Source organism: Symphalangus syndactylus, chromosome 8, assembly GCF_028878055.3.
Source record: "Symphalangus syndactylus isolate Jambi chromosome 8, NHGRI_mSymSyn1-v2.1_pri, whole genome shotgun sequence".
NCBI lineage: Eukaryota > Metazoa > Chordata > Mammalia > Primates > Hylobatidae > Symphalangus > Symphalangus syndactylus.
In genome coordinates this window covers 24,806,578-24,830,646 of record NC_072430.2, presented here as the reverse complement: position 1 = coordinate 24,830,646, position 24,069 = coordinate 24,806,578, and positions in this window count along the sequence as shown.

Below are 24,069 nucleotides of genomic sequence, written 5' to 3'. Positions count from 1 at the left end.
GGTCTCAAACTCCTGACGTCAGGTGATCTGCCTGCCTCGGCCTCCCAAAGTGCTGGGATTACAGGAGTGAGCCACCGTGCCCAGCCAGAATGCTTTATCATTTTTACAGTGCATTGTTATTCAGCATCTCATTGGAGATTCTCCTCAAATGGATTTCCCCTGACTTTTTCTGGTTTTTGTTTGTTTGTTTTGTTTTGTTTTGAGACAGGGTCTTGCCCTGTTGCCCAGGCTGGAGTGCAGTGGTGCTGTCATAGCCCACTGCAGCCTTGAACTCCTGGGCTCAAGTGACCTTCCCACCTCAGTCTGTGGAGTAGCTGGGACTACAGATGTGCATTTTTAAGTGTATCTTTAGAGATGAGGATTTTGCTGTTTCCTAGGCAGGTCTCAAACTCATGGCCTCAACTGATCCTCCTGACTCAGCCTCCCAAGTTGTTGGGATTACAGGCGTGAACCACTATGCCTGGCTTCTCTTCTGTTAATGGGGCTCAGGGCAGGGATCACCCAGTTGATGAATGGGACAGCTGAGGGCAGGGTCCAGGGCTCCACCATCCCTCTTCTCTTTCCTCCCAGGGCTCTTCCTGCCTTTCCTCCCTGCTCTTCAATCATCCCTTTCTGGCCTTGCCTGCTGCATGCCAACCCCATTCTATCTGCTTTCTGAGTTCACTGCAATTACAGTGTCCCAAGGCAGCCCGAGGCAAAGTCTGATTTGCCATAAATAGCCCATCACTGATGTGTGTGTCTCTGTAAAGATGGCCTGCCCATTTCTTCTGTCTTACACACCCCTAAGGAAGGTGGGTCAGGTGGTGGAAGACGTGGGATTTGGTGGCAGAGCAAAAACCTCAAAAACCGCTTGCCCTTATTTACCCCATGAACTTGACTCAATAACCTATACCAAGGTTGAAGTTTCCTAATCCATAAGATAGGGATTACACCACATTTCCTCCATTCCGGGAAGCGCACATGCCCATATTACAGCACCTCTGAAATTGGGAGAGTGTTACAGTTGTTTGCACATCAAAGTTTCATTAGAGGTTCTCCCTCCCTTTTCTTAGTGCTATATAAAATAATGGTGTGTCATAGAGTTGTTAAAAAATGGTAATGTATTTACCTCTTAGGGTTATTGTGTGGGCTGGAAATCAAAAGAGTGTGACAAAAGAAGAATTCATCTGATATCTCAGTCCTCTCCAGTCTCACCAGGGGAGTGTGTCCTGGTAGTCAGAGAAAGGCCTGTGACCTACTTGAAGTCAGAGTTTTTTTGTTTTGTTTTGTTTTTAATATAGATGGGGTCTTGCTATGTTGCCCAGGCTGGTTTTGAACTCCTGGCCTCAAGCGATTCTTTCACCTTGGCCTCCCTAAGTGCTGAGATTACAGCCTGAAGTCAGTTTTAAGTAGTGGAACTAACATGAAGACCCTAACTCAACAGGAACTCTTATCTACCCTTCTAGGCCCCTAAGCTGTTATGCAAGACTTGGGGGTCTCCGATCCAATGGGATCATCGTGCAGGAAACCTGGCACCCCTGATTTTGAGGGAATGCACTTCTGGTGGTGGGGTATGGATCCTGGCTGGGGACCGGGCCTGTGTGTGGTGCAGGGAAGTGAAGGGCTTCCGCCTTGCCTCTACTGGTGCCTGGGGAGGAAGCTCTGGGTCCCAGACTGCCCATGTGGCCAGCAGAGTTATGAAGGTGGCACCATGCAGAGTTGGTGCAAGACAGTGGGGAACCCCAGGGTTTCTAACTAGAGAAGCCAGGGGGCCCGAAGCTCAGACCTTCTCCAGCCCCATTTGGTGTGGAGGACTCTGACTCATGAGAGAATGATGAAGGTGGGGGCACAGGTAAACAGTGCCCTCCCCAGTAACATCATCGCCAGGGGATACTCTGGGCTCAGTGCCATTCTGACTACCATGAAGCAATACTGGGAGTGTTAGCCCATGAGCTCCGAAGCAAGACTACAAGACTAGCCTTAGATGTTTCTGTGCCTCAGTTTATCATCTGTAAATTGGGGTTACAATATTACCTACTTTATATTATTGCAAGGATTAAATGAGCATATAGTTGTAAAACACAAAGAACAATGTCTTCTGGAAAATAAGTGCTTAATAAATGCAAATTACTTATATTATTAAAAGTATCTTTGAATAATTCTGACTGTGTTGATTTCATGTGGATTCTGTAATTTACCTTTGGAGGTAAATTGAGTTACTTCCTTTCCATGTCCTTGGGAGGAAAGTCTGTTGCTTGTTAGCAGTCAGTCCTGTACATTATCATCATCTCTTCTTTTGTACACTCGTTAATTCATTCATCATTTATTCATTTATGTTAGTCCACTCTCACATTGCTGTAAAGAACTACCTGAAACTGGGTAATTTATAAAGAAAAGAGATTTAATTGACTCATGTCTCTGCAATCTCTACAGGAAGAAAAGTGGCTTCTGCTTCTGGGGACGCCTCAGGAAACTTACAATCATGGCAGAAGGCTATGGGGAACCAGGTACATCTTACATGACTGGAGCAGGAGCGAGACAGAGAGAGAGGAGGGAGGTGCCACATACTTTAAAACAACCAGATCTCATGAGAACTCACATCGCGACAACAGCACCCGAGGCGGGACGTGTTAAACTATGAGAAACTGTCCCCATGAGCCAATCACCTGCCAGCAGGCCCCACCTCCAGCATTGGGGATTACATTTCAACATGAGATTTGGGTGGGGACACAGATCCAAATCATATCATTGTTCAACTGTGAATTCTGTCTCTCTGTAGGTGACAATTTGGTCTCTTTTTTTGTTGTTATTGCCTTGAAACCTGGTCAGATTTCCAAATGGATCCTTTCTCCTCAATCCTTTCCCTTCCCATTTGAATCATGCTGCCTCAGAGCATGTGATCTAGGCAGCCAAACAGGTCACTGGCCCAGCACTCTCATTATACAAGTGAGGAATGAGACCCAGAAAGGGAAGGTGGCTTGCCCAGGTCTCCTGGTGAGTGGCAGGGCAGGGACCCAGCCAGGTCTCCTCATTTCTGGATGACACCAGCCTGGCTGGAACCCTGCTGGTGAGAGGTCCTGGAGGAGGGCCAGGTGGGGAGCAGGGCAGTGCTGGCCTTAAATATATTGCATCCTTAGGTGAGGGTATCCCCTCAGCTGGCTTCTCTACCTCATGACTGACTCTTCCTCCTGTCAACCGTTTGTAAACATTTAGAGCAGCAAGTGCCTATTCTCAGCTAAAGGGAGCACCAGTCCTTTGCAGATGGGAGCTGCTGGGCCCCTGGTTGGAAGGTTGCCCTAATCCTGCTCTCTCCCACTCTAATTCCCTGCAAATAATCTTCCCAGGCTGGCCTTAGCCTACTTCCCCAGGCCTGTAAGGCGTATGAGGTAAGCCATTCAGCTTAATGCTGGTGTGGAGACACTCAGAACTCACAACATGTTGCTAGCACAAACCACCCAGAAGGGCAGGTGCTGGCACTCCCGTTTAACAGACCAGGAACTGAGGCTGTGCTAGGCTAAGTCGCTGTCCTGGGCCATGCAGTTCTGGGATTTGGATTCTGACACTGCACCACGAATCTCTGACTGTGGCAAAAAAATCTCTCGCTGTGAGGTGTTAATTACCAATGAGGCCTTCTTCTGCTCCTGAAGCCTGTCTGCCTTCCTGGGGATGTGCTGGCCGTGGAGCTGGCCTCACTGCAGCCCCTGAGGGGAATGTCTGCTTATTTTTCCTGAAATGACACGTGCAGCATGCCTGCTCATCACCATTGTAAAGGCTCACTTGGGAACATGTGCCATGGAGCCCACTTTAGCCTGGCTCCTGTGCATGCTTGTGCTGGCCAGCGTGTGGGTGGGTGGCTTCTACATGCTGGCTGGACCACCTGCAGCAGAAGAGCTGACTCAGGTTTGTCAGAGGCTTCAAGAGCTGTTCACTCATTCAACAAACACTGATCTAGCACCCACTATGTGCCGGGCACTGCTGTGAGAGGCTCAGGAATGTTAGTTCTCATAACAACTCTAGGAAATGGGTTCCGTGATTATCCCCACTTCCTCTGTTTATGGGTGGGAAAACTGAGGCACAGAGAAATGAAATTACTTCCGAAGGCCACACGGTTGGCAGATTGGCAGAGCTGGGATTTCACCCACATTATCTGACTCCAGAGCCCTCATGCTTGGAACTGCCACACTGTACAGTCACTGTTGAAAGTCTGCTCCCACGCAGCCCTTAGAGATGGCTGGGATAGAAACGGCCAATCCCCCAAAATATACTAACCAGAAAATCAATACCCAAAGTACAAGGGAGAAAGACAACAATGCCCAAAGCAAAGTACAGCTAAAGCTTCTGGGACTTTGGGGCAAGGGAGACACATTTAATTAGCTAATTCAATATATATGTGTGTAAGTATATATATATTGCTTGTTTTTTTTGTTGTTGTGTTTTTGAGACAGAGTCTTACTCTGTCACCCAGGCTGGAGTGCAATGGTGCAATCTTAGCTCACTGCAACCTCCGCCTCCTGGGTTCAAGCAATTCTCCTGCTTCAGCCTCCCACGTAGCTGGGATTACAGGTGCTCGCCACCACATATGGCTAATTTTTTGTATTTTTAGTAGATACGGGGTTTCACCATGTTTACCAGCCTAGTCTTAAACTCCTGACCTCAAGTGATCTGCCCGCCTCGGCCTCTCAAAGTGCTGGGATTACAGGCGTGAGCCACTGTGCCTGGCCATGTATTGCTTGTTTAGTTTTATTTGTTCACTTCTCTATTGTCCGTGGCCCCACACTCAAATGTAAGCTCCATAAGAGCAGGAGCTTTGTCTTGTCACCTCTGTATCCCCAGCACTTACAATAGTGCCTGGCAGGTAGTAGGTGCTCAATACATATATATTGTTTGATAAATGTGGCAAGTTAAAGATAGCCATAAATTCTTTGCTGATTCTCTCATTTGAAACACGGGTCTAATTCTCCTCCCTTTGAATTCAGGCTTGCCTTAATGACTTGCGTCACCAATAGAACATGGCAGAAGTGATGTTCTGGGACTTCTGAAGCCAAGCTGCAAGAAGCGTTGCAGGTTCCATTGGGGTTTCTTAAAATTCTTATTCCAGGAATGCTCCCTCTTAGAACCTGGCCTTCTTGCTTTGAACAGTCTGAGGCACATGAAGAGGCCACATGTAGGCACGTCAGTCAACAGCTACAGCAGAGGTCCCAGGTGACAGCATCAACTGCTGGTCACAATAGTGAGCCAATTTGGACATCCATCCCAGAAGAGAATTCAGATGACCACAGCTCCAGCCAACATTTGATTACAACTACATGAGAAACTCCATATGGGAACCACTCAGCTGAGCCCAGTCAATCCAAAGGACCATGAGAGAGGCAAGTGAGGTTCTGATGTGGGATGACAGGGGAGGCGGCAACACACTGAGGATAAAACAGCATGTACATCCTGGGCTTATTTAAGTAAGATCATATATGTATGTGTGAGCATGTATGAAGAGGGACTTGGAAGATGGTCACCAAATTGTTAATGGCAGGTATCTCAGGATGGTGACATCCAGGTGACCTTCACTCTCTTTATATCTTAATGAACTCTTCAGGTTCTTTACAATGGGTATATATTATTTACATAATTACATATAATCAGCAAAGTTACTGAGGGCAGAGTGGGAGAAAAATAATAAATTGAAGTCAAGCTATTTATACAACACAATGGATACCTTTGAAGATTGTTATGGTGACTGTGTTTGGGTGGTAAAATTAAGAGGACTTACAATTTTCACCATTAGGCTTCTATTCAGATCCTGGTTCAGGTGAGGTTAAGGAACTTACCCAACATTGAAAAGCTGGTATATCAGTCAGGGTTTCTACTTGAAACAGACACCATCTCTGGCTGATTTAAGCATAAAAGAAATGTACTAAAAGGTTGGACATCTATTCATGATAAAAACTCTCAGTGAACTAGAGTTCACTAAAGTGAAATTTCCTCACTCTAATAAACAGCATCTAAAAAAACCTATAGCTAACATCACATTTAGTGGTGAGACACTGGACACTTTCCTTCAAAGACTGGGGAACACGCAAAGATGTCTGCTTTTACCACTCCTAGTTAATATCTTAGTCAGTACAATGAGATCAGAAAAAGAAATAAAAGGCATAAGAATAAGGAAGAAATAAAACTATAAACAATATGGTTTTCTACATAGAAAAGTCCAGAGAATTTCCAGACACTATTAGATGTAACAAGTCAGTGTAGCAAGAATGCAGGATACAAGATAAATATACTAAAATCTATGTATTTATTTAGTTGTATTTTTTATGCTAGCAGTGAACAATTAGAAATGAAAGTTTGTAAAAAGGTACCATTTACAATAGTACCAAAAAGCATGAAGTACTTAAAGATAAATAATGTGCAATATTTGTAAACTGAGGCCAGGCATGGTGGCTCACGCTTGTAATCCCAGCACTTTGGGAGGCCGAGGCGGGCGGATCACAAGGTCAGGAGATCGAGACCATCCTGGCTAACACGGTGAAACCCCGTCTCTACTAAAAACACAAAAAAATTAGCCGGGCGTGGTGGCGGGCGCCTGTAGTCCCAGCTACTCGGAGAGGCCGAGGCAGGAGAATGGCGGGAACCCGGGAGGCGGAGCTTGCAGTGAGCCAAGATCGCACCACTGCACTCCAGCCTGGGTGACAGAGCGAGATTCCGTCTCAAAAAAAAAAAAAAAAAAAAAAAAAAATTTGTAAACTGAAAACTACCAAACACTGATGAGAGAAATTTTAAAAAGACTTAAGTGGGCTGGGCGAGGTGGCTCATGCCTATAATCCCAGCACTTTGGGAGGCCGAGGTGGGAGGATCACCTGAGGTCAGGAGTTCAAAACCAGCCTGACCAACATGGAGAAACCCCCTGTCTACTAAAAATACAAAATTAACCAGGCATGGTGGCTCATGCCTGTAATCCTAGCTACTCGGGAGGCTGAGGCAGGAGAATCGTTTGAACCCAGGAGGTGAAGGTTGCAGTAAGCTGAGATCGTGCCATTGCACTCCAGCCTGGGCAACAAGAGTGAGGCTCTGTCTCAAAAAAAAAAAAAAAAAAAAAAAAAAAAAGACTTAAGTGATATATACCATGTTAATGGATCTGAAAACTCAGTACTGTCAAGATGCCAGTTCTCCCCAAATTGATCTCCAGGTTCAATGCAATCTCAATCAAAATCTCAGCAGGCTTCTTGGAGAAACTGACAAGCTGATTCTAATATTTGTATAGAAAAGCAAAGGACCTAAATTGGCCCAAACAATGTTGATAAAGAAGAACAAAATTGTAGGATTCATACTACCTAATTTCAAGACTTATCATATAACTATAGTAATCAGTACAGTTTGATATTGGTGAAAGGGTAGATGCATAGATCAATACAACCAAAAATAGAACCCAGAAATGGACCCATACATATATCAATTGATTTTTGTCATAAGTGCCACAGCAATTCAACAAAGAAAGCATAGTCTTTTAAACAATGGTGCTGGGACTATTGGACATCTATAAGCAAAAAAAACAAAAACCCTCCATCCATACCATACACAAAAATTAATTTGAAGTAGGTCATAGATGTCAATATAAACTACAAAACTTCTAGAAAACAGGAGAAAATCTTTGATACTTTGGGTCAGGTAAATATTTCTTAGGAAACAAAAAGCATGAATCATAAAAAAATAATAAGATGAACTTCATCAAAATTTAAAACTTCTGCTCTTTGAAAGACTTCTGAAAATAAAAAGGCAAGCCACAGACTGGGAAGAAATATTTGTAAAAAAATTCTGATAAAGGGCTGGTAACAATAATGTATAAAGAACTCTTAAAACTCAAAAATAAAAAAATAGACAACCCAATAAAAAATTACCGAAAGATTTGAATAGATATTTCAGCAAAGAAGATATGAAAACAGCAAATAATTACATGAAAAGATGTTCAACAGCATTTGTAATTAGACAAATGCAAATTGAAATCATTATGAAATATCACCACACACCTATAAAATGGCTCAAAAATGTTTTTAATTTTTAATTTTTTTAAATTTCCATAGGTTTTTGGGGAACAGGTGGGTGTTTGATTACATGAGTAAGTTCTTTAGTGTTAATTTGTGAAATTGTAGTGCACCCATCACCCAAGCAGTATACACTGTACCCAATTTGTAGTCTTTTATCCCTCACCCGCCTCCCACCCTTTCCTCCAAGTCCCCAAAGTCCACTGTATCATTCTTATGCCTTTGCATCCACATAGGTTAGCTCCCACTTATGAGTGAGAACATACGATGTTTGGTTTCCATTCCTGGGTTACTTCACTTAGAATGATGGTCTCCAATTCCATCCAGGTTGCTGCAAATGCCATTATTTTGTTCCCTTTTATGGCTGAATAGTATTCCATGGTATATATATACCGCAATTTATTTATCCACCCATTGACTGATGGGCATTCAGGCTGGTTCCATATTTTTGCAATTGCAAATTGTGCTGCTATAAACATGTGTGTGCAAGTATCTTTTTTGTATAATGACTTCTTTTCCTCTAGGTGGATACCCAGTAGTGGGATTGCTGGATCAAATGGTAGCTCTACTTTTAGTTCTTTAAGGAATCTCCACACTGTTTTCCACAGTGGTTGTGCTAGTTTACATTCCCACCAGCAGTGTGGAAGTGTTCCCTTTTCACTGGACCCCTGCCAACATCTATTATTTATTTATTTATTATTATTTTTGAGACGCAGTTTCACTCTTGTTGCCTAGGCTAGAGTGCAATGGCGCGATCTCGGCTTACTGCAACTTCCCCCTTCTGGGTTCAAGCGATTCTCCTGTCTCAGCTTCCCGAGTAGCTGGGATTACAGGCGCCCACCAGCACGCCCAGCTAATTTTTTGTATTTTTAGTAGAGATGGGGTTTCACCATGTTGGCAAGGCTGGTCTCAAACTCCTGGCCTCAAGTGATCCGCCTACCTCAGCCTCCCAAAGTGCTGGGATTACAAGCATAAGCCACCACACCCTGCCTATTTTTTTTTTATTTTTTGATTATGGCCATTCTTGCAGGAGTAAAGTGATATCACATTGTGGTTTTGATTTGTATTTCCCTGATTATTAGTGATATTGAGCATTTTTTCATATGTTTCTTGGCCATAAAATGGCTCAAATTTTATAAACCTGATGATATCAAATACTGGTGAAGATATGGAACAGCTAGAACTCTCATACATTGCTAGTGGAAATGAAAAATGGTACAGCCATCTTGGCAAACAGTTTGGCAGTTCCTTATAAAGTTATGTATATGTATATATTTACTATACGATACAGTAATTCAACTCCTTGGTATGTATCCAAAGGAAATAAAGACGTGTGCACACCAAAACCTATATGTGAAAGTTTACAGCAGCTTCATTCATAATCGCCCCAAGCTGGAAACAACCTAAATGTTCATAACGTCCATCAACTGGTGAAAAGATGAACAAATTCTGATACATTCATAAAATAAATGGAATTACTACTCAGCAGTTAAAAGGTACAAGCTACTTATATATGCAACAACATGAATGGCTTAAACACATGATGCCAAGTAAAAGAAGCCAGACTCAAAAGGCAGCACATGGCATGATTCCATTTACATAACATTCTGGAAAAGGAAAAACTGCAGGAAGGAAATCAGGTCAATTGTTGCAAGGGTCTGGAGGCTGGGAGAGGGGAGTGACTGCAAAGGGGCAAAGGGGAAGTTTTTGGTGTGAAGGAAATAGTCTATACCTCAATTGTGGGGGTGGTTATGCAACTGTATAATTTTGCCAAAATGTATAGGACTGTACACTTAAAAAGAGTGAATATCACTTCATATGAAATATACTCTAATGAACCTGAAAAAAAAGGAAGGTCGATGGGTGGGCCAGAGAAGCCACGAAGGCCATGAAAATGCCTGAATCACAGTGCACACTGGGCTCAGCCAGCATCAGCGAGTGTTCATCCAGGAAAGCAGAAAACACCCCAGGTTTTCAAGCAGAGACAGTCAACACACAGGCTGAATTCAAGGAATACATGGGGCCTGGGTCATGTTCCTGTGCCTTAGAAGCAAGGGAGGCGGGGACTGGAAGAATCTGGCATTTTCTTCCTTTTTTTTTTTAGACAGAGTCTTGCTCTGTTGCCAGGATGGAGTGCAGTGGTGTGATCTCAGCTCAATGCAACCTCTGCCTCCCGGGTTCAAGTAATTCTCCTGCTTCAGCCTCCCAGGTAGCTGGTACTACAGGCGCCCACCACCACACCCAGCTGATTTTTTGTATTTTTAGTAGAGATGGGGTTTCACCATGTTGGCCAGGATGGTCTCAATCTCTTGACCTCGTGATCTGCTTGCCTTGCCCTCCCAAAGTGCTGGGATTACAGGCATGAGCCACCACACCCTGCCAGAATCTGGCATTTTCAACTGCTAGAGTGGGAGGCAGGCTCCACCTTTTCAGATGGGAGATTCACCACAAAATAAAGGGATTCAGATGCTGAGAAACAGAATAATAAATGTCCACCATGGCCAGTAAATATGAAAGCTGGGTTTCCAACTGTATCTTTCCAACAAGGACCAAGCAGTTAACTGCATACTACGTAGCAGATCTTAAGGCAATGCCTAAATGATGCTCCCAGGATCCAGAGCCACTTAGTTCCAGGTTAAAAGCTGTGGACAGACAACCACACGCCACAAACAAAAATTAATTTGAGGCTGGGTGCGGTGGCTCACACCTGCAATCCCAGCTCTCTGGGAGGCCAAAGCAAGCAGATCACTTGAGGTCAGGAGTTCGAGACCAGCCTGGCCAACATGGTGAAACCCTTTCTCTGCTAATAATATAAAAATAAGCCGAGTGTGGTGGTGTACACCTGAAATCCCAGCTAAGTGGGAGGCTGAGGCAGGAGAAACGCTTGAACCCGGAAGGTGGGCGTTACAGTGAGCCAAGATCATACCACTGCCCTCCAGCCTGGGTGACTAAGCAAGACTTCATCTAAAAAAAAAAAAATTAATTTGAAATAGGTCATAGATGTAAATGTAAAAGCTAAAATTATAAAACTTCTAAATAACAGGAGAAAATCTTTGATACTTTGGATTAGGTAAAAAAGCATGAATCATAAAAGAAAAAATAATAAGATGCACTTCATCAATATTTAAAACTTCTGCTCTTTGAAAAACTTATGAAAATAAAAAGGCAGAATTTCCTCCCAGAAAAACTTCCTCCCAGTCTGTGGCTTGTCTTTTTATTTTCATAAGTCTTTATGAAATATACACATGCACTCTGTCCACCATGAGAGTGGAGAGCTTGGGGCTTCCCGATGGCTTCAGCTGGTCCTGTCAGCCTGCCCACACCGAGATCTCATCAGGGCCCTTCATTACCATGTAAAGAATGTCCTTTTTTAGGCCAGGCTCAGTGGCTCACACCTGTAATCCTAGCACTTTGGGAGGCAGAAGTGGGCAGATCACTTGAGGTCAGGAGTGTAAGATCAGCCTGGCCAGCATGGCGAAACCCTGTCTCAACAAAAAATACAAAAATTAGCCAGGCGTGGTGGCGTGCACATGTAATCCCAGCTACTTGGGAGGCTGAGGCAGGAGAATCACTTGAGCTCAGGAAGCAGAGGTTGCAGTGAGCCGAGATTGTGCCAACGCACTCTAGCCTGGGTGACAGAGTCAGACCCTATCTCAAAAAAAAAAAAAAAAAAAAAAAATAGTATGTCCTTTTTTGGCTTAGGAGCAGACAAGTCCCCTAATAACAGAAGGAGGAGCAGGAGAGGCACCTCCTCCCTGGACCCACATGCCTGAGGCTGGAGCTTTGAGTAGAATCAGTATCCAGAAGTAACACGAAGGAGGAGACGAAGGGCAGGGTGGTATGAGGAAAGAGAAGAGGACAAATTGAGGTTTTGAAATAAAATTGCTTTCCTCCCCTCTGTCTTCCTTAACCTGTTCCCAGAGAGGCTCTGGCTTAAGGCCAGCCAGGCTTCTCCCCCTTCGTCTGGTCTCAGCCTCTGTTGACCCCCGACGCTGCTTAGCAGTCTGTCTGCTTCCTCCCTCCAACGATACCTGGATTTCTTTCTGCCTAGTTCTTTCTATCCCTCAGAACATCCTCTCAATACTCAAACAGTCCTGGGCCCCATTCTCCAAACACCCACACACCTACAAAACAACACCTGCAGCCTCTCTTTTCAAACAGAATAACACAGCTGTGAGAAAGGTGCGGACTCCCTAATTCAAAATCAACAGAGCCTGAGGGTGCCTCGGGAAAAGGGAACCCAAGAAGAGCCAAGAGGAGAGGGAAGAAAGATGCAGGGAAGCGCTTGGATGTACCACCACCAACCGTCTCCGGCCCTTCTTCCTCTCCCCCAGCAGAGGGCTGACATGGCCAAATACATGACATTCCCATCCTCCTTTGCAACAAAAATGGGCGCATATGCTCTAATCTTGGCCAATGGGACCCATAGGAGGAGGATTTCTTGGTGTCCTCTGGGTAAGGTTTTCTTCCCTAATTCAAGGAGATGCCTGGGTGGAAATGCTCTTCCTCTCCAGCCAACTATTGTCATATCCATATGTGATGTTGGAACCATCGTCTTGGGACCACAAGGACAAGCTTAGGACCAAGCCATTATGCTGAGGAAGGCTGAGCAGACACAAGGAAAAGAGTCTGGGTCTCCGATGACATCCTTGAGAACCAACCCTGGAGCTTCCCTAAGGTAGGTTTTCTGATTATGTGAGACAGCAAAGCCCCTTATTGTCTAATCCCCTAGCAGTTGGGTATTTTGTCCCAGGCTGGAGTGCAATGGCACCATCATAGCTCACTGTAGCCTCAATCTCCAGAGCTCAAGTGATCCCCTTACCTCAGGCTCCTGAGTAGCTGGGACCACAGGCATGTGCCAAGACACCTGGCTAATTTTATTTTTGGTAGAAGCAAGGTCTTTTTATGTTGCCAAGGCTGGTCTCAAGCTCCTGGGCTCAAGTGATCTGCCTGCCTCAGCCTCCCAAGATGTTGGGATTACATCCCCAGAACTTGCAGGGTACCCAACATTGTACAGGAAATGCTTAACATATGTTTTTTAGAGCAGATGTTTCATTACATCTCTTTTTTTTTTTTAGTTTTTTGCCTAAAAAACTACAAAGATGTGTGAGACACCATGCTCGATCAGTTGAAAATATTCTGACAGACACAGAGAAAAACAGCATTTGCTAAATTTCCCTGTTTGTAAGACTGCACCAGGGCTTTATATAAGGTAATTGGTACATTACCCCTGTTTTACATGGGAGGAAATAGAGTCTTAGGTTAGGGCATGATCCTTCCCTATTGTCTTACATTTTATGTTACCTGTCAGTTCCAAAAGGCACTCTAGTTTGCTAACCCCTGAGCAGGAGAACTTGAAGCATTCCATGCCCAGCTCTCTGGCACTCACCATTTAATAACTCAGTCTCACTCCTCAGGCATAATCACTAGCCTTTTGTTTCTTTTAACTTACCCACTCTACCACCTGTTCATGTTGGGTTGTTAGCTATTTAATGCACGTGGGTCCTTCCATCAACATCACCTGAACTTCCTTAGGCCCTCTTTTTTTTTTTTTTTTTTTTTAATGGAGCTTTGCTCTATCGCCAGGCTAGAGTGCAGTGGCTCACTACAACCTCTGCTCCCCAGGTTCAAGTGATTCTCCTGCCTCAGCCTCCCGAGTAGCTGGGACTACAGGTGCACACCACCACGCCCAGCTAATTTTTGTATTTTTAGTACAGACAGGGTTTCACCATGTTGGCCAGGATGGCCTCAATCTCTTGACCTTGTGATCCCCCTGCCTCGGCCTCCCAAAGTGCTGGGATTACAGGCTTGAGCCACTGCACCCGGCCCCTTATTCCCTCTTTATCTGGACTACTGTCTGTTGCCAATCAGTGTCCTCTTCAGTCACCATGGTCTCTCCTTAGTATAGCAGGGCCTTTTGGGGGCACCTTCCACTGCTTCCTTCCCCTGGCCTACCCCTGGCCTCCATTCCTCACAGCTCCACCATGGGCAGGTCTAGAACCAGCCCCTCTCCCCTCCCAGTCCACCTGTCCAATTAGACAGGACCATGAACATCCCTCCTGAGATGTTTGCATTCCAGACTACACTAAAGCTATAGCCACATAAACGATACAGCCATCCACTGTTGCCATACTCTTAGCGCCCCAGGAGGTATATCTAAGGTTGACATAACACCTGCGTCCGGGCCAGGTGTGGTGGCTCATGCCTGTAATCCCAGCACTTTGGGAAGTGAGGTGGGTGGATCATGAGGTCAAGAGATCGAGACCATCCTGGCCAACATGGTGAAACCCTGTCTCTACCAAAAATACAAAAATTAGCTGGGCGTGGTGGCGCATGCCTGTAGTCCCAGCTACTCGGGAGGCTGAGGCAGGAGAATCGCTTGAACCTGAGAGGCAGAGGTTGCAGTGAGCCGAGATCATGCCACTGCACTCCAGCCTGGTGACAGAGCGAGACTCCGTGTCAAAAAACAAACAAACAAACGAAACCAAAAAAAACACCTGCCTGCATTCAGCCCCAGTAAGTGTAGGAATATTATCTGTTCCTACTTGAGGTGCTGACCTGAGCACCACCCACAGCAGGTGAAGGGTGGAAGTGAGGGGCATTTCAGAATAAGAGGGTGTTTGGACCCGGATGAGCTAGTGAAACATTTGCTAATGACAACACAGCAGGGCATGCTGGGGTGTGAACCTGAAAATTGTCAAGGGGAACCAAAGTCAAGGCCAGGAAGACAGTGCTAAGTGCAAGGGGCAAGGAGAGGATGGGAACCCAGGGCACAACCCGAGAGGGCCTATGCCAGGAGGCTCAAGAGTAGAATGAGAGGGAGGGTGTGGGTGGACAGGGCAAGGTTCAGACCCAGGCTGTGAACAGCCCAAGCACCCTGGGCCACCTCGCTTGCCTCCCTGGCTCTCCACACCTTGCAAGCACTTCTAATCCAGTGTTGAGAAAAGCTGACTGAAGAAACAGAGGCAAACTATAGCTGAAAATCCGTGGGCCTGTTGCTGTGGTGGTTCAGCGGTATCTGAGCAAGTGCAGTGAACCAAAGGGCGGGACCAAGAACAACACCCCTGAGGGAGTTTGGCTGGAGGGGAGGGGTTTGGCATGGGCTCCGGCCCCCGCAGAGGAAGAGAACACATGTGGAGTCTCTCAGGTCCCCCTTGGCCTGGCCCTGCCCAGGCAAAGCACAAGGTACTCTTTAGGGACACAAGGGCACCAGTAGGGCTGGTTTGATGCCCGGTGTGAGCCTAGGTGAGGGAGGGGGGTGGAGGAAGAGAAGTAGGAAGAGGGGGAGAACTCTGCTCCCCGCTGGCAGATCCCAGGGGGGCTCCACGAGGACGCCCCAGAGGGCAGCACGCTCTGTGGCCCTTTGGACTGGCAGCTGGGGAGCGCTGTGGGACAGCTCCCCAAGTGACAGCTCCCTAAGGGTGCCTGTGAGAATGGCTTCCCAGGGAGCAGGCCTCAGCAGGCCTCATCTGGGTCCCAACACCCTCTTATTCTGGAAATGCCCCTCACTTCTACCCTCACTTCCACCCTTTACCCGATGTGGTTGGTGCTCAGGTCAGCACCTCAAGCAGGAACAGATAATATTCCTACACTTACTGGGCCATGGTATGGAGTATGGAGGGGTCACCTCCGGGGCTCCCCAGGCTGTTGGACAGTATTGCATAGGGGTGCTGCTGTGATGCCGTGGTGAGGGGAGGAGAAGCTCTTTGCACTGGGGCTATGTCCTACTGGCTGGGGAAACCTCAGGTAACGTGAATGCCTCACCTGGAGCCTGCAGTTTCCTTAAGGAGGTGTGGAGCCTTCACAGGCAAAACTCGGCCTCTCTCTGTGGTCTTAGGGTTGGAGGGTGCGGGGAGACTTCTGTCTAAAATGTTGCACAGCATCCAACTTCTGGGCGGCACTCCTGGTTCTCTGCATGCCGGGAACGCCCCAGGGCTCTGGCTTATGCTCCCAAGCTCCTTGCAGGGTCCCGTCCACTGGGCAGCGGGCCGTGCACCACATGCACCTGGGTTTAGAGCAGGGGTGGGTGAGGGCTCTTCCGTTCTATCCCCGTGTGCAGTCAATTTTCCTTCTCTCAGTTCCCTTCAGCCACATTTTTCCTTCTGTCTTCTTACCATGAAGACGGGAAGATCACAGAAGCTCTGTGTGCTGTCTGAGGGTGATGTCTTTTAGCAGTGTGCTCAGTGGAACCCCGCAGAATTCTCAGAATTATCCCTTTTCCCCCATCTCTTGGAACCAGAGCAGAGTGAAGAAGTCCTGTCTCCCATGTTCTGCCCACCCGTGGAAGGCACCAGGGATGCCTGCCACCCACCGTGTGCAACACCTTGAGCTTCACTGACCCACCTAGTTCCTACTCTCTTCAATGAAGCTTGAGACAGGTCCTAGAATTCCCCCTAACTTTTTTTTTTTTCAGAGTCTTGCTCTGTCACCCTAGCTGGAGTGCAGTGGTGCAATCTCAGCTCACTGTAACCTCCACCTCCCGGGTTCAAGCGATTCTCCTGCCTCAGCCTCCTGAGTAGCTGGGACTACAGGTGTGCACCATCACACTCACCTAATTTTTGTATTTTTAGTAGAGATGGGTTTTCACCATGTTGGCCAGGCTGGTCTCGAACTTCTGACCTCCAGTGATTTGCCTGCCTTGGCCTCCCAAAGTGCTGGGATTACAGGCATGAGCCACCGTGCCTGGCCTTAGAATTCATTTTATTTGCATCTCTTTGAGGGTATTTGTAGTCTTTAGGGCTTCAGCAGGTAAAACTCCAGTCAGCAGCCCCCTTGCTTTTATAAAATAAAAGGTGCAACGCGCCTGCTAAAACAAGGTTATTTTGCATGCACAGTTATTTTTGTTCTTGTTTCTTTTTGGCTTACATTTTTAGCTACATTTCCAGAACCCTGAGGGAAAGTGGCAGGAAACTCTCTGGTGACTGCCATACTCATTATGCCTGAGAGATGCTATAGAGAAACTCCCTCATCTCTGTAGATACGGTCTTGTCACATTCTGATGATGTGCGTTTTCGAGGTGAGATGCTGCTAAGCTAGTACTGAACAGAAATAGGTTGACTCAGAAGCGATTTACGACAGGACTAGAAGGAAGCCTGCCGAGGCAGTTGCCGAGGGCCTGTGAAGAAGTGCTGAATACGGAAATCTTATCATTGTTTAAAAATAAGCAAACTCAGAAACTCCGGCTTCAAAGAGCTCAGCCTCAAACAGCAGCAGGAGGCAGCTGGGAGAGGCCCGCCAGTGATCATAACACACAGAAGGGGCTCGGTCACTCTCTGAGATCCCAGCCATGGAACACAGCAGATCACAGGCCCAGCTCTGGCTGCAGCCTGGAAGGCTGGCACTCTGGATGCCAGCACAGGGCCAGAGGGTCTGGCAGCAGAGGCCAAGTAAGGGAACGAAAGCACAGGGGCAAGGAATGAGGATAAAGGCTGTGTTTGCCTAGACAGTGCCTGACACATTGCAGACTTGCAGTAATGTCTGTGGAATGGATGCATGAATGGATGAACGCCTCCTCCATGCCACCATTCTATGTACTTGGGATACATCCAGAACAAACCAAATAGTCCAACATTCCTGCCCCTGTGGAACTTCTATTCTAGAGACAGGGGAGACAGATGACAAATATAACAGATGCACATGCGATGTAGTGTCCTAGAAGAGACAAATGTTCTGAAAACAGTCAAGAAGGCTAAGGGGGCTTGGAAATGCTGGGGGCTGGTGGATGTTGCAAGTCTTAGTGGGGTAGTCAGGGCAGGCAGTGCCTCGCATGCCAGAGCTGAGCGAGGCCTTGCAAACGGGTGAGAGAGTCAGTTGTGTGGATAAGAGTATCAGGCAAGAGGAGGTAAGAGGAGAAAGCCTGTGCAAAAGCAGGAGTGATCGAGAGGGAGAATGACAGAAGACACAGTCTGAGAGACAAGAAGGAAATCAGTCAAAATCCTGGCAGGAAGCAGATGGCCTGCTCACACTGGAGGACTGGGGGACTTTACTTAAGGGACCATTGCAAAGAGTAGGCAGATGTAGAGACACCCCAAGGAATAGCACAGCACCCCCCACCCCAGATGCCATGGCCACCCCTGGAATTAAACGGGCAAGAAAAGAGAAGCTACAGGAATCTAGGGAGAGAGGAGAGGGCTGCTTGCTGGTTGATTGATAACTGCTGGCCCATGGGGACCCCTGCAGGGAGAAAGCTGGGGGGAATAAGTACCCCAACTCCACTGTCCTCTCACCCAATCTGTTGCCCAGGTTCCGTTATTGTTGGAGCCCAGTGCAAAGCTAGAGAACCCATTGGAGGCTGGCCTCCTAAGCCAGGGATCTGCAGAGAGCAGAGTGGAGAAGGGTGGGGGGTGGACATGGAGAGGCCAACCAGAGGCACCCAGACGGTACAGGGCGCTGGGGCCAGCGAATGACTTTGGCTTCCCCTCTGAGTGAGACACAAGCCCCTGGGGGTGCTGGACAGAGTGACAGGATCTGACATCATAAATAAGCACCAGCTGGCAATCATTAGTGACCAGGAGCTGAAGAAGGGAGGTGAGGGGAGAAGGAGGCTCAGGGAATCAGAGCGGGTGGTTTGTGCAGGCTAGGTGGGGAGGGACAAGTGCACAGTGCCCAGCACCTCCAGCCCGAAGCAGCTTGGATCCACCAGGGCTGTTCTCCTCCTCCCCACTGAGAGGAGTGCTCTGGATCTAAGAGTTTACTCTCCACCCAGTGAGGTAGGCCTGGGCCCCACAAAGGACTGCCACAGACACCAGGTATGTGGGTGTGGCCCTGAGCCATCCCAAGGGGACCTTATGAAGCCCCCAGTGCCAGCATGAGTTGGACTATGTGTTGCTGTTTGCTTACTGTTGTGGGCTCAATTGTGCCCTCCCAAAATATGTTGAAGTTCTATCCCCCAATACCTCAGAATGTGACCTCATTTGGAAATAGGGCCATTGCAGATGCAATTAAGATGAGGTCACCCTGGAGAAGGGTAGGCCCTTAATCCAATATGACTGGTGTCCTAATAAGAAGAAGGAAGAGAGTGTGGAGATAGACATGAGACATGCAGGGAGAAGGCTGCGTTTAGTCAGAGGCAGAGACCTTAGTGATGCCAGAGGTTGGTGGCTGCCATCAAAAGAAACCAGAAGAGGCGATGAAGGATTCTGCCCAGAATTTCAGAGAGAGCACAGCCCTGCTGCCACCTTGATTTTGGACTTCTGGCCTCCAAAACTGTGAGAGAATCAGTTTCCATTGTTGAAGCCATCCAATTTGTGGGGCTTTGTTCTGGCAGTCGTAGTGTGCTAGTCCATTTTCAGTTGCTGATAAAGACATACCTGAGACTGGGTAGTTTATAAAGAAAAAGAGATTTAATGAACTCATAGTTCCATGTGGCTGGGGAGGCCTCACCATTATGGTGGAAGGTGAAAGGCATGTCTTACATGGTGGCAGACAAGAGAGAATGAATGAATCAAGTGAAAGGGGAAACCCCTTATAAAACCATTAGATCTCGTGAGACTTATTCACTACCATGAGAACAGTATGAGGGAAACCGCCCTCTTGATTCAATTATTTCCCACCAGGTCCCTCGCACAACAGGTGGGAATTATGGGAGCTACAGTTCAAGATGAGATTTGGGTGGGGACACAGCCAAACCATATCACCTAGGAAACCGATATGCCCACTCTCCCAGTTCAGATGCCCGATGAAGGGCTTTCAGGCCGCTTGGCTGATGTCTGGCTACACTGTGCTGACTTCCCACCTTGGGTTCTTTTCCTGGGCGCCTATGATAATTTCACAGCCAGACTGACCAGGAAGAAGTGGCCCTTTGCTTGGCAAGCCCTGGCCCTCCCCTATTGGTCAGGGCCCTAGGTTGCTCAGGGGGCGACAACTGCAAATAGCTGCCTGGCCAGGCACTGACTGCAGGATGAAGGTGCAGTAATTGTGCGAGATGCTGTGAGAACTCCGGTGGGGGACTGCAAAAGACACTGAGTCCAGCATGAATCTGGCATAGAGTTGGCATTCAATAAATCCTTCATGAGGAACCTTTTCTGGACTTTTGAGCTGGTGTTGCGGTTGAACAGTGGCCTCCAAAAAGACACATCTGTGTTCATATCCTGGGAATCTGTGAAAGTGACCTTTATTACAAAATAGGTATTTGCAGATGTAATTCGGTTAAGGATCTTGAGATGAGATCGTCCTGGATTAACTGGGTGGCCCTAAACCCAATGATAAGTGTCCTTATAAAGAGACAGGAGAGAAGTCACAGATGTCATGCGAAGATGGGGGCAGAGATTGGTGTGATCTGGCCACAAGTGAATGAGGCCAAGGATGGCTGGCAGCCACCTGGCGCTGGCAGAAGCAAGCAAGTCTTCTCCCCTAGAGCCTTTTGGAGGGAGCATGGCTCTGCTGACAACTTGACTTCAGACTGCTGGCCTGCAGAACCAGGAGAGAATAGATTCCTTCAGACACGAGTGGCTTCTCCATCGTCATCAGAGCTGGTCTTTCCTTTAGCTAAGGTTACCACCTCTGTGGAAGCTAACCGAACATCTGAAGAAAGCCCAGGGGTGGGACTGAGTTGGTGGACTCTGGAGGGATCCATTCTAAGGAAGGTCAGAGAGACTTGGATGAAGCCAGGGGCAAGCATAGCGCATTATTAAGCATGCGTGGGCGTTTGTGCTCCTGCCTGCCTGGCTCTGGTTTGCTTCTCTTATCTGTTATTTGTCTTGATCCTGGTTTATGCCCCTGATGAAAACGTTCTTTAATGAAGAGTTTCACATGGAGAGAAATGGCCTAGTTATGGGTCCATCTCAGGGGGACATTCTCTTCACAAAGACAGTTTCTCATCTTCCTGGGATCCCACTGGCGGTGGCACAGGCTCCCTGGGCCACAGGAGGACTGTTTACTTCTGTTTCCTGGACAGCCGGCTTGGCCTGGGTGGCCCAGAGCAGGTTCCTCACCTCTCTGCTGAGTGGCTCTCCCTGGAGACAGCAGGCTGCAGTGCTGATAAGGTTTGGCTGTGTCCCTACCCAAATCTCATCTTGAATTGTAGCTGCCATAATTCCCATGTGTTGTGGGAGAGACCCGGTGGCAGATAATTGAATCATGGGGCGGTTTCACCCATACTGTTCTGGTGGTAGTGAGTAAGTCTTATGAGATCTGGTGGTTTTATAAGGGGAAATCCCTTTTGCTTGGCTCTATTCTCTCTTGCCTGCTGCCATGTAAGATGTGCCTTTCACCTTCCGCCATGATGGTGAGGCCTCCCTAGCCATGTGGAACTGTGAGTCCATGAAACCACTTTTTCTTTATAAATTACCCAGTCTCGGGTATGTCTTTATCAGCAGTGTGAAAATGGACAAATACACTGCCATCTCAGGCATTCATAACGAGGCAGCTTGAACCAAGGCTGGGGCCTCTAACCCATGTTCCTATCCAGCTGGCCTTGCTGGTCTTGCCAGACTCAGAGCCCGGTGCAGAACATGAGTTCCCCGCCTCCGCTGTCCCCACCCACATCTGCTTTTTTGGACTGAGGGTTCTTCTGACCAAATGAAAACATAAGCACGGTATGAAGAAGAGATGAAGAACCCGAGGATATTGATTTAGTCTAGAAAGGAGAAGACAGAGGGACCCATGAATGCAGCCTCAGGTATGAGAAAGTTACTCTTTTCCCATAGCCGACGATTAACTGGGGCTGTTCTGGAAGGTTCCTGATCCAGAGTGGGTCAGACTCAAGAGATACATTTTAGCTTCATATGTAAACACAAACTTGACAAACTCTCAGAATGCAGTGGTTGTGCATGGAGAGCTTTCCCCATGCTCTTCCCCTCTCCGTGGTGACTACCGAAGCCCAAAGCCTCCGTGGAAGGGGCAGGTTGTGACACTTCCATAGACCCTGACTACCGAGCAGTGGATGGATGGGATAAGAGCCACCAGCTGACCTGGGGCCAGCCAGTCCTTTGGCTGACCAGTGACCAACCAGGTGCTTTCCCTTAAGATTTGAACTAAGAGACATAGATTCGTCCACAGAGGGGCCAGGGAGGCGTGCTTGTAGGAGATGATGCCATCAGTGCCCCATGCATGTCCCCTCCAGTCTCACCTCTGCATGCTCAAGGTGGCTTCGTGGCCATGCCAGTGTGCTCTCTATCAAGTTAATGACCCTAGAAATAGCCCTTGCCATGATGAGGCGATTTAGTGGGTAAATGCCAGCTTCCTCATCCCTTGGTTGGGGTAACTCTCTTTTCCAGAGTTTCCCGGCAGGACTGAGTTTCAGTTGTCTGTGGTGGTAATTCGTTTGATAAAGTCTTTGTATTGATGTCCATCTTCCCTGTCTCACACTTCCTCACTCCCTTACAAAGGGATTCCTTTCAAATAAACTACTTGCCTAAAAGGTTTTTTGTTTTTTGTTTTTGTTTTTGTTTTTTCAGGGTCTACCCCTGGAACAACTCAAACAAAGATGGGATTGGATCTACTAGGTCATGTAGACTTGAGGCTGGTGACCATGTTGGGTCAGATATTAGCGGGAAGGCAAGCCTAGAGAAAGATGGGGTGGAAGGAACCTGACTGTGAAGGTCCCCATGGCCTCTGAAAGACAAGGAGATAGAGGCCAGAAGTCACCTGCGAAACAGAGGGAAGAACTCTGAGCCCATACACCCACAATCTCCTTGTCTTCTGCTACATGGCTTCTGTCACTTGCAGTCAAAGCATCCTAACAACAGTTAACTCTATAAAACTTACTATATGCCAGGCACTGTCTTAACCTCCATGCCAGCAGGGTAGCCAGATTTAGCAAACAAAAATCCAGAATGCCCAGTTAAACTTAGGACATAGTTATACTAAACAAAATATTTGTAATCTAAAATTTAAACGTAATGAATTTAAATTTAATCTGGCAACTCTACATACTATCATATAAGGCACATTCTCTTATTGTTTTACAGCGGAGGAGACAGCAATGGAGTAACTTATCCAGGTTCACACAGCTGCTAAACAGTAGGGCTGGGCTGGGCCCCAGGCAGTCTGACTCCAGAACTTGGCCTCTGAGCTGCCTCTTCAGTACCTTTACTGGTGCCATATCAACCAACAGTGAGCTGTCTCTCAAAGGAGTGAGTTCCCCATCACTTGTTTTTTGTGGCCAAGAGTTGAGGAGCATCATGGGTTGGTGTTTGATTTCTACCTGGGAAATGTTTAAGGCAAGAGAGATGAATCTTAGTGTTGCCTTGGCAGAGGAGCAAATGGGAATTGCTGCTCTGCAGGGACCAGAGCTTGTCTGAGCAAAGGGTGTGTGCGTTTTCCTATGAATTGGTTGTGAGCCATTGGTATGCAGCCACTGTCCCTAGTTTGCCCAGGATGGCTCCTGTTTAGGCGTGTCATCTTGTAGTCCCATCCGGTTCGCCATTTTACTTCCAAGCCAGGTGTATTACAATAATAGTTGCATTCAAGCAGGCTGGATAGGTTTGGTAGACCACTTGATACTTCTAGCTCCACACCAAGGCCTCATCTAGTTGTGTGGACCACATGTGAACCCTTTGCTCTGTGGTTAAATTCAGAAGCTTCCTAGCAACATCTCTCTTTGCTGCACAACATAACCAACACCTCTCTTGTAAGGACAGCACACGGGGCGCTCCCAAATAAAGTGCACTATGACACGAGTGATTCGGTAAATCTAACTGCTGCCAGTCGTACCTGGTGGGAGGAGAAAGTATTTGATGTGATGATGCTGACCTCATGGGCAGTTGGCATGCCAACCAGTTGTGCCAATGGCCTGTACCAATAGCTTGGGCTATGGCCTGCAAAATGCTCAAAGCCACCAGACTGCCAGTTGATGGTGTCAGTGGGAAGATGGGAAATTGTAGATTAGATGTGTATAAAATATGTGTGGGAAATTCAGGCTAAACAGTCTTATTCGGGGGAATGTATAGAGAAAAGGCTGAGTGCTTTTGCTACAGTTGCATTGACATTTATCCCATGGTGCAGCTCCCCTTATTTATTATGTTGTTTGGTAATGATTTTTACATTTTTCAATAAACCCTTCAGACCATAACGAGCTCAAAAACATTTCCATGCATGTTTAGTAAAAACTTAAGTA